The sequence below is a fragment of the Hordeum vulgare genome, chromosome 2H (genome assembly GCF_904849725.1).
Source record: "Hordeum vulgare subsp. vulgare chromosome 2H, MorexV3_pseudomolecules_assembly, whole genome shotgun sequence".
Taxonomy (NCBI): Eukaryota; Viridiplantae; Streptophyta; class Magnoliopsida; order Poales; family Poaceae; genus Hordeum; species Hordeum vulgare.
In genome coordinates this window covers 438,209,682-438,219,315 of record NC_058519.1, presented here as the reverse complement: position 1 = coordinate 438,219,315, position 9,634 = coordinate 438,209,682, and positions in this window count along the sequence as shown.

Here is a 9,634-nt window from a genome sequence, read left to right as displayed (position 1 = left end):
CAAAAGAGAAAGAAGTCTCGTTAATCTCTTCATGCTCGTTCCAAGTTCGAAGTACCTTTTGGCCAAAGAAAAACCCGCTTCCTGACACGATTGCCTCTTTATCTTTATATAGATAGATTCTATGGGGTTATTACTTAGTAAGTCTATTTTGTACAAGAGCCCCTCCTATCTGATAGAAAAGGGTCCCGTGATCCCGAGCCGATCTTACCTTGGCTCGCAAACCCCAAGTTTGTCTATGAAGAGCTAATCTAATTGTATTTTTTTCTAGAATGGATTTCTTATGTGGAATACTAATGGATAGGGCCTCGTTGCTAAGTGCTACAAGATCTAGTGCACTGGAACTCGTGGTTATGGACCCGAATCCTTTAGTATGGAACATTGTCTTTTCCAAGTAAAAACCCCTAGTATATGAAAGAATGAAAAGGTGCTTTAGTTCTTGTGGAATAAGAAGCCCTCGTACCTTAATGAAAGGAAAATCGTAATTTTTCGTTAGGTATTTGACCAAATAGGATAGTCCAGTTCCTATAGAACCTATCACTAAAATACCCGATAGGGCTAAGCGGAACGAAAAGGGTTTTCCATGAGATGGTAAATGAAAACGATTAGTCCCACACGAGGTTTGGGAATAAGTGATTGTCTGATAATGAGCAAGGAATATACGTCTTTCTGCTAAAGAGGATCTATTAAACTCATAATTCATTAGATCCTTGTTATCAATGCCAACTAGGTATCATAAGGAAATGGATCCCGGTTGTTCAATCCTTTGATAACCAAGGTCATTCTTTGCTAAAGAGAAATGATCACTATGAGTCAGACTCAATAGAATTGGATCCATTCCAAATAGCGAGAATTAGGATTCTTGATCCCTCTCAATCTCTCTTTCAATTCGAGGATCCAGAGAGGTGTTTTCATAGTCATCTCCGAATATTTGCCATCTCGGAATATTTTCGATTTCATTTTTCTATGATATGTCTTTCTATATGAAAATTGGTTATTTACGATGTACGATGATCCCTGTTAAGCATCCATGGCTGAATGGTTAAAGCGCCCAACTCATAATTGGTAAATTTGCGGGTTCAATTCCTGCTGGATGCACACGAACGGGAACATTCCATAAGTCTATTGGAACTGGCTCTCTATCCATGGAATCTCATCCATCATCCATACATAACGAATTGGTATGGTATATTCATACCATAACATAAGAACAATAAGAACTCGAATTCTTATCGATACTGGAACTCAGAGCATAGGAGGGAAAGTCGATTTATGGATGGAATCAAATACGCAGTATTTACAGAAAAAAGTCTTCGTTTATTGGGAAAGAATCAATATACTTTTAATGTCGAATCGGGATTCACTAAGACAGAAATAAAGCATTGGGTCGAACTCTTCTTTGGTGTTAAGGTGGTAGCTGTGAATAGCCATCGAATACCTGGAAAAGGTAGAAGAATAGGACCTATTCTGGGCCGTACAATGCATTACAGACGTATGATCATTACCCTTCAACCGGGTTATTCTATTCCACTTCTAGATAGAGAAAAAAACTAAAGGAGAATACTTAATGATACGGCAAAACATTTATACAAAACACCTATCCCGAGCACACGCAAGGGAACCGTAGACTGGCAAGTGAAATCCAATCCACGAAATAATTTGATCCATGGACGGCACCGTTGTGGTAAAGGTCGTAATTCTAGAGGAATCATTACTGCAAGGCATAGAGGGGGAGGTCATAAGCGCGTATACCATAAAATAGATTTTCGACGGAATCAAAAAGACATATCTGGTAGAATCGTAACCATAGAATATGACCCTAATCGAAATGCATACATTTGTTTCATACACTATGGGGATGGTGAGAAGAGATATATTTTACATCCCAGAGGGGCTATAATTGGAGATACTATTGTTTCTGGTACAAAAGTTCCTATATCAATGGGAAATGCCCTACCTTTGAGTGCGGTTTGAACTATTGATTTACGTAATTGGAAGTAACCAATTAGGTTTACGACGAAACCTAGAAATCGATCACTTATCCAATTTGACTACCTCTACGGGATAGACCTCAACAGAAAACTGTTGAGTAACGGCAACAAGTGATTGAGTTCAGTAGTTCCTCATAGAAAATTATTGACTCTAGAGATATGGTAATATGGAGAAGACAAAATTGTTTGAAGCACGCATAGAACCGGAAGCACCCCTTGTTTCAAAGAGAGGAGGACGGGTTATTCACATTTAATTTGATGGTCAGAGGCAAATTGAAAGCTAAGCAGTGGTAATTAAGACCCCCGGGGGAAAATAGGGATGTCTCCTACGTTACCCATAATATGTGGAAGTATCGATGTAATTTCATAGAGTCATTCGATCTGAATGCTACATGAAGAACATAAGCCAGATGACGGAACGCAGAGACCTAGGATGTAGAAGATCATAACATGAGCGATTCGGCAGATTTGGATTCCTTTCCTATATATCCACTCATGTGGTACTTCATCATATGATTCATATAAGATCCATCTGTCTAGAGATCGTCATATACATCTAGAAAGCCGTATGCTTTGGAAGAAGCTTGTACAGTTTTGGAAGGGGTTTTTTGAGAGAAAAGAAGAATCTACTTCAACCGATATGCCCTTAGGCACGGCCATCCATAACATAGAAATCACACGTGGAAGGGGTGGGCAATTAGCTAGAGCAGCAGGTGCTGTAGCGAAACTCATTGCAAAAGAGGGTAAATCGGCCACTTTAAGATTACCATCTGGGGAGGTCCGTTTAGTATCCCAAAATTGCTTAGCAACAGTCGGACAAGTGGGTAATGTTGGGGTGAACCAAAAAAGTTTGGGTAGAGCCGGATCTAAGTGTTGGCTAGGTAAACGCCCCGTAGTAAGAGGGGTAGTTATGAACCCTGTGGACCACCCCCATGGGGGCGGTGAAGGGAAAGCTCCCATTGGTAGAAAAAAACCCACAACCCCTTGGGGTTATCCTGCGCTTGGAAGAAGAACTAGGAAAAGGAAAAAATATAGCGATAGTTTTATTCTTCGTCGCCGTAAGTAAATACGTAACTAGGAATATGGAAAATTGCATTTTTGGAATTTGCAATAATGCGATGAGCGAACGACGGGAATTGAACCCGCGCATGGTGGATTCACAATCCACTGCCTTGATCCACTTGGCTACATCCGCCCCTTATCCAGCTAAAGGATTTTTTTCTTTTTTCCGTTGATCATTATTCTATTTATTCTGACCTCCGTACTTTGATCGAGATATTGGACATAGAATGCCACTCTTTAAAAAGGAAAAAAGGAGTAATCAGCTGTGACACGAAAAAAAACGAATCCTTTTGTAGCTCATCATTTATTGGCAAAGATAGAAAAGGTCAATATGAAGGAGGAGAAAGAAACAATAGTAACGTGGTCCCGGGCATCTAGCATTCTACCCACAATGGTTGGCCATACAATTGTGATTCATAATGGAAAGGAACATATACCTATTTACATAACAAATCCTATGGTAGGTCGCAAATTGGGAGAATTCGTGCCTACTCGGCATTTTACGAGTTATGAAAATGCAAGAAAGGATACTAAATCTCGTCGTTAACTGAATTCTGAATAGAAAGATTAAGAAGAAAAAAAAGATTCAAAATACCCAATATCTTGCTAGAACAAGATATTGGGTATTTTTGTCTTTTCTTTCTTCAAAAATTCTTATATGTTAGCAGAAAAACCTTATCCATTAATAGCTGGAACTTCAACAGCAGCTAAGTCTAGAGGGAAGTTGTGAGCATTACGTTCGTGCATTACTTCCATACCAAGGTTAGCACGGTTGATGATATCAGCCCAAGTATTAATAACGCGACCTTGACTATCAACTACAGATTGGTTGAAATTGAAACCATTTAGGTTGAAAGCCATAGTACTAATACCTAAAGCAGTGAACCAGATTCCTACTACAGGCCAAGCAGCGAAGAAGAAGTGTAAAGAACGAGAGTTGTTGAAACTAGCATATTGGAAGATTAATCGGCCAAAATAACCATGAGAAGCCACAATATTATAAGTCTCTTCCTCTTGACCAAATTTGTAACCCTCATTAGCAGATTCATTTTCAGTAGTTTCCCTGATCAAACTAGAGGTTACCAAGGAACCATGCATAGCACTGAATAGGGAACCCCCGAATACACCAGCTACACCTAACATGTGGAATGGATGCATAAGGATGTTGTGCTCTGCCTGGAATACAATCATAAAGTTGAAAGTACCAGAGATTCCTAAAGGCATACCATCAGAAAAGCTTCCTTGACCAATAGGGTAAATCAAGAAAATAGCACTAGCAGCTGCAACAGGAGCTGAATATGCAACAGCAATCCAAGGACGCATACCCAGACGGAAACTAAGTTCCCACTCACGACCCATATAACAAGCTACACCAAGTAAGAAGTGTAGAACAATTAGCTCATAAGGACCACCATTGTATAACCACTCATCAACAGATGCAGCTTCCCAAATTGGGTAAAAGTGCAATCCGATCGCCGCAGAAGTAGGAATAATAGCACCAGAGATAATACTGTTTCCATAAAGTAAAGAACCAGAAACAGGCTCGCGAATACCATCAATATCTACTGGAAGGGCAGCGATGAAGGCGATAATAAATACAGAAGTTGCGGTCAATAAGGTAGGGATCATCAAAACACCGAACCATCCGATGTAAAGACGATTTTCAGTGCTAGTTATCCAGTTGCAGAAGCGACCCCACAGGCTTGTACTTTCGCGTCTCTCTAAAATTGCAGTCATGGTAAGATCTTGGTTTATTCAAATTGCAAGGACTCCCAAGCACACGTATTAACTAGAATATAGATAATATAAGGCTTGTTATTTAACAGTATAACATAGACTATATACCAATTTCAACCAAGTCAGCCCAAAGATTGGCTATCCATATAAATAAATTAACCAAACCAATAATTTTGTATTTGTAAATGAAGTGAGTAAAAGTTACAAACTTTGATGGGTCTTTTCTATATGGGTTGCCCGGGACTCGAACCCGGAACTAGTCGGATGGAGTAGATAATTCTTCCTTGTTACAATAGAGAAAAATCCCCCCCCAAATCGTGCTTGCATTTTTCATTGCACACGACTTTCCCTATGTAGAAATAGCCAATATTCTATTCCAAAGAGGAAGTTCTACTAATTTTTTAATTAGTAAGTTGATTCACCTACTCTTTATTATAATAAAAGGAACATTTCAGAATGAAAAATATGAAAGTTTTTTCTTGATCATTTATCAACCCTTTCCTGTTTATTATTTTTGTCTAATGATTAATTAAGAGGGTTGACCAGGTCATTGATACCTATAATATCCAAATACCAAATACGCTCAGTGTGTGATCCACTGAAAGAAAAAAGAGTTGTTTTGGTGAACATCAAAGAAAAAACTTGCTCTTCTTCCGTAAAAAATTCTACTAAAAATGCCGAACCCTATCGTTGCATAAAAGTTCGTACCGTGCTTTTATGTTTACGAGCTAAAGTTCTAGCGCATGAAAGTCGAAGTATATACTTTAGTCGATACAAAGTCCGTTTTTTCGAAGATCCACTATGATAATGAAAAAGATTTCTACATATCCGACCAAATCGATCAAGAATATCCCAATCTGATAAATCCGTCCAAATGGGTTTACTAATAGGATGCCCCGATCCAGTACAAAATTGAGCTTTTGATAAGTATCCTATGAGGAGAGTAGCGGGGACTATGGTATCGAATTTTTTCATTCGAGTATCTATGAGAAATGAATTCTCCAGCATTTGATTCCTTACCAACAAAGGACTTTTTGGTACACTTGAAAGGTATCCCATAAAATCTAAGCAAGAGTTTGCTAATTGGTTTATATGGATTCTTCGCGGCTGAGTCCAAAAAAGAAATAATATTGCCCGAAATTGATAAGGTAGCATTTCCATTTCTTTTTCAAAAAAAAACTGCCTTTTGATGCAAGAATTGCCTTTCCTTGATATCGAACATAATGTATAAGAGGATCCATAAAGAACCATATGGTTTTCCGAGAAAAACCAGGGTACATTATCCCAAAATGTTCCATCTTCCTAGAAAAGTGGATTCGTTCCAGAAAAGTTCCAGAATATGCTAACAGTAAGCAAGAAGATTGTTTACGAAGAAACAACAAGAAAAATTCATATTATGATACATAAGAGTTATATTGGAATTTAACTAGTCTTTTATTTTCTTTTTGAAAAAAAAGAATGGATTTCATTGAAGTAATAAAACTATTCCAATTCGAATAGTAGTTGAGAAAGAATCGCAATAAATGCAAAGATGGAACATCTTGGATACGGTATTGAAGGAGTTGAACCAAGATTTCCAAATGGATAGGATAGGGTATTTCTATATGTGATAGATAATTCAAATGCAAAAATTTGTCTTCTAAAAAGGGAAATATTGAATGAATAGAGCGTAAATTCTGAAACTTTGGTATTTCTTTTTCTTTCGGACAAGATAATTCCCGTAGCGAGAATGGGATTTCCACAACAATCGCAAACCCCTCAGATAGAATCTGAGAATAAAACTCAGAATAAAAAAAAATTGTAATCCAATAATCGATCTTGGTTAGGATGATTAACCGAGTTATCTAAAAAATTCTGCTGATACATTCGAATAATTAAATGTTTCACAAGTAGTGAACTAAATTTCTTGTTATTCCAACTAACTATTTCCACAGGTTCAGAACCGTTTAATCCATAATCATGAGCAAATGCATAAATATACTCCTGAAAGAGAAGTGGGTAGACAAAGTATTGTTGACGAGATTTCTGTTTTTCTGAATACCCTTCGAATTTTTCCATTTGTATTTCTACTTGAATCAGAGAGAAGAAGCATTTCTCGGTTTATCGAATGATGATACATCGTGCAATATGGTCAGAACAAGGTGTTGCATTTTTAATACAAACCCTGGAAAGAAAGGGAGTCTAATCCATGGATCTTTTTCCGCTCCTTTTCTACCGAATTAGTTTATGTTTGTTCTAAATTACAAAAAAGAACAGAACAAGTTTTTTATTTTTGCGGGCCAATCGCTCTTTTGACTTTGGAATACAGCCTCTTTATCAATATACTGCTTCTTTTACACATTCAATCCATAACATCCCTTATTCAATCCATAATCAAGAATAATTAGGATTTCTAAAAAAAAGAAAAAATAAAGGGTCCACTCATAGGAAAACCCAACCTTTCCCCACATCCGGCACTAATCTATTTTTAACGTCTAATTAGAGCGGGGAATCCTTCCAATTAGGAAGTTAAGCTCGTTGCTTTTTTATTTTACCAGAATTGGAGCCAGGCTCTATCCATTTATTCACTAGACCCAGAAAATCGTAATTTTGGATTCCATTCAAAAAAGATTGATTTTATTACGACATGCTATTTTTTCCATTCATTACCTTTGAGGATCAGTCGTGGTCTTCTAGACTCTACCAAGAGTCTGGACGAATTTGTTGTTTCATCCAAATGTGTAAAAGATCATAGTCGCACTTAAAAGCCGAGTACTCTACCATTGAGTTAGCAACCCAGATAAAAAAAGGATCATAGATACGATCGAAATCCAAAAATCAATGGAATTACAGCGCGCGCTTCTGTCAAAACATTGAACTAGCAAGACATCAAAAGAAAGATTTTATCGACCATGAAAAACACTCAAATGGCAAAACGAACAGGTCCGGTTAAATTCCACTAAAGTGAAAAAAAAGAGCGACCCTAATCACGATGGCCAAATTCTCCTTTTTTAGCGATTTTTATTAAAAAATATATATATTATATTGTATGAGAATACATGCAAGAGGAACACCCTTATCATTTGAGCGAAGTGTAAGCAGAAAAATTAAATATTGAGTGAGGATAAAGAGACCCATCTATCTACAAATTCTATTTGTTCAATAGACCTTTGTCAATGGAAATACAATGGTAAGAAAACAAATTAGATAGAAAAAGTAAATAAAATAGGGGCTTATGTTGGATTGGCACGATATAAATCCAAATAGGATTAAGAAAGAGGTAAATTGTGTCTAAATAATTAGACAACGAGGAATACTAATAATCTTCTCCTATCCTACTTTTTTATTCATTTAGTTCTTCAATTAACTCAAAGTTCTTTCTTTTTCTTTAAAGAATTCCGCCTTCCTTAAAATATCATAAACAGTTTTTGTCGGTTGAGCACCCTTTTCAAGGAAATAGAGAATAGCTGGAACATTTAAACAAGTTTGATTCTTTATCGGATCATAAAAACCTACTTTTCGAAGATCTCTTCCTTCTCTTCGAGATCGAACATCAATTGCAACGATTCGATAAACAGCTTATTGGGATAGATGTAGATAAACAACGCCCCCCTAGAAACGTATAGGAGGTTTTCTCCTCATACGGCTCGAGAAAATGATTCGAATTTCTGTCGATAATAATAGAAATTAGACTATGACGTCCATTAATTTCCTTACAGAAAAAACAAATTTCATTTATACTCATGACTCAAGTTGGCTAATTCTGCCTGAGAAACTTCGAAGGCAAAATCCTTCAAAAAATATTGAGTCGTCTTTAAACTCTTTTCTTTGTCTCATTTCGAACGAATTGACTTTTATTCCTTATTCTGATCCAACTCTGTTGTTGAGACAATTGAAAATTGTGTTTACTTGTTCTGGAATCCTTTATCTTTGATTTGTGAAATCCTTGGGTTTAGACATTACTTCGAGAATTCCTATTCTTTTCTTTCAAAAGAGTAGCAACATACCCTTTTTTCTTATTTCCTTCGATAAAGCATTTATCTCTTCTATAGAAATCTAATAAGGGGGATTGATTCTGATATACTTTTATTGGACTTTCTTCTTATTTTAACCTTTCGATTTATTTCTATATTAAGGATAGACTGACAAAGTTGGCCTAATTTATTAGTTTTCACTAACCCTAGATTCTTTCCCTTGATAAAAAATTAACTCTGTCCTCTCGAGCTCCATCGTGTACTATGTTACTTAAACCCTGCGCAAATTTGGTTCGGAACGAATAGAACAGGCTATGTTGAGCCAAGAGCATTTTCATTACTATGGAAAATGATGGATAGCAAAATCCACAATCGATCATGTCCTTCAAGTCGCATGTTGCTTTCTACCACATCGTTTTAAACGAAGTTTTACCATAACAAACATTCCTCTTTTCATTGCAAAGTGGTATAGAAAATTGATCCAATATGGATGGAATCATGAATAGTCATTGGTTTTGTTTTTTGTATACTAATTAAAATTAAAACTTGCTATCTATGGAGCAATATGGATAAAAGAAAGTAAGTATTTATCCGGGAAGCCTCCGCCAAGATCCAATTTATTTAAACCCATATTCGAATTCTATCATATGAATGAAACATAGAAAAAGACGACTAAACAAGTTTGCTTAAAACTAATTTATTATTAAATTTCCACCCTCAACAGATGGCTCGAGATGATCAATCTTGAAGTGAGAAGAGAAGGATTGACTCTTCCTCAATAAATAAACTATCAAGCTCCAAAAAAGTTTAATTCATTTAATTACTAGAATTAGAATTCTATTAGTAATATATTTTTTCCGTACCAAAACCAATTAACTATAATAACTAAATAAA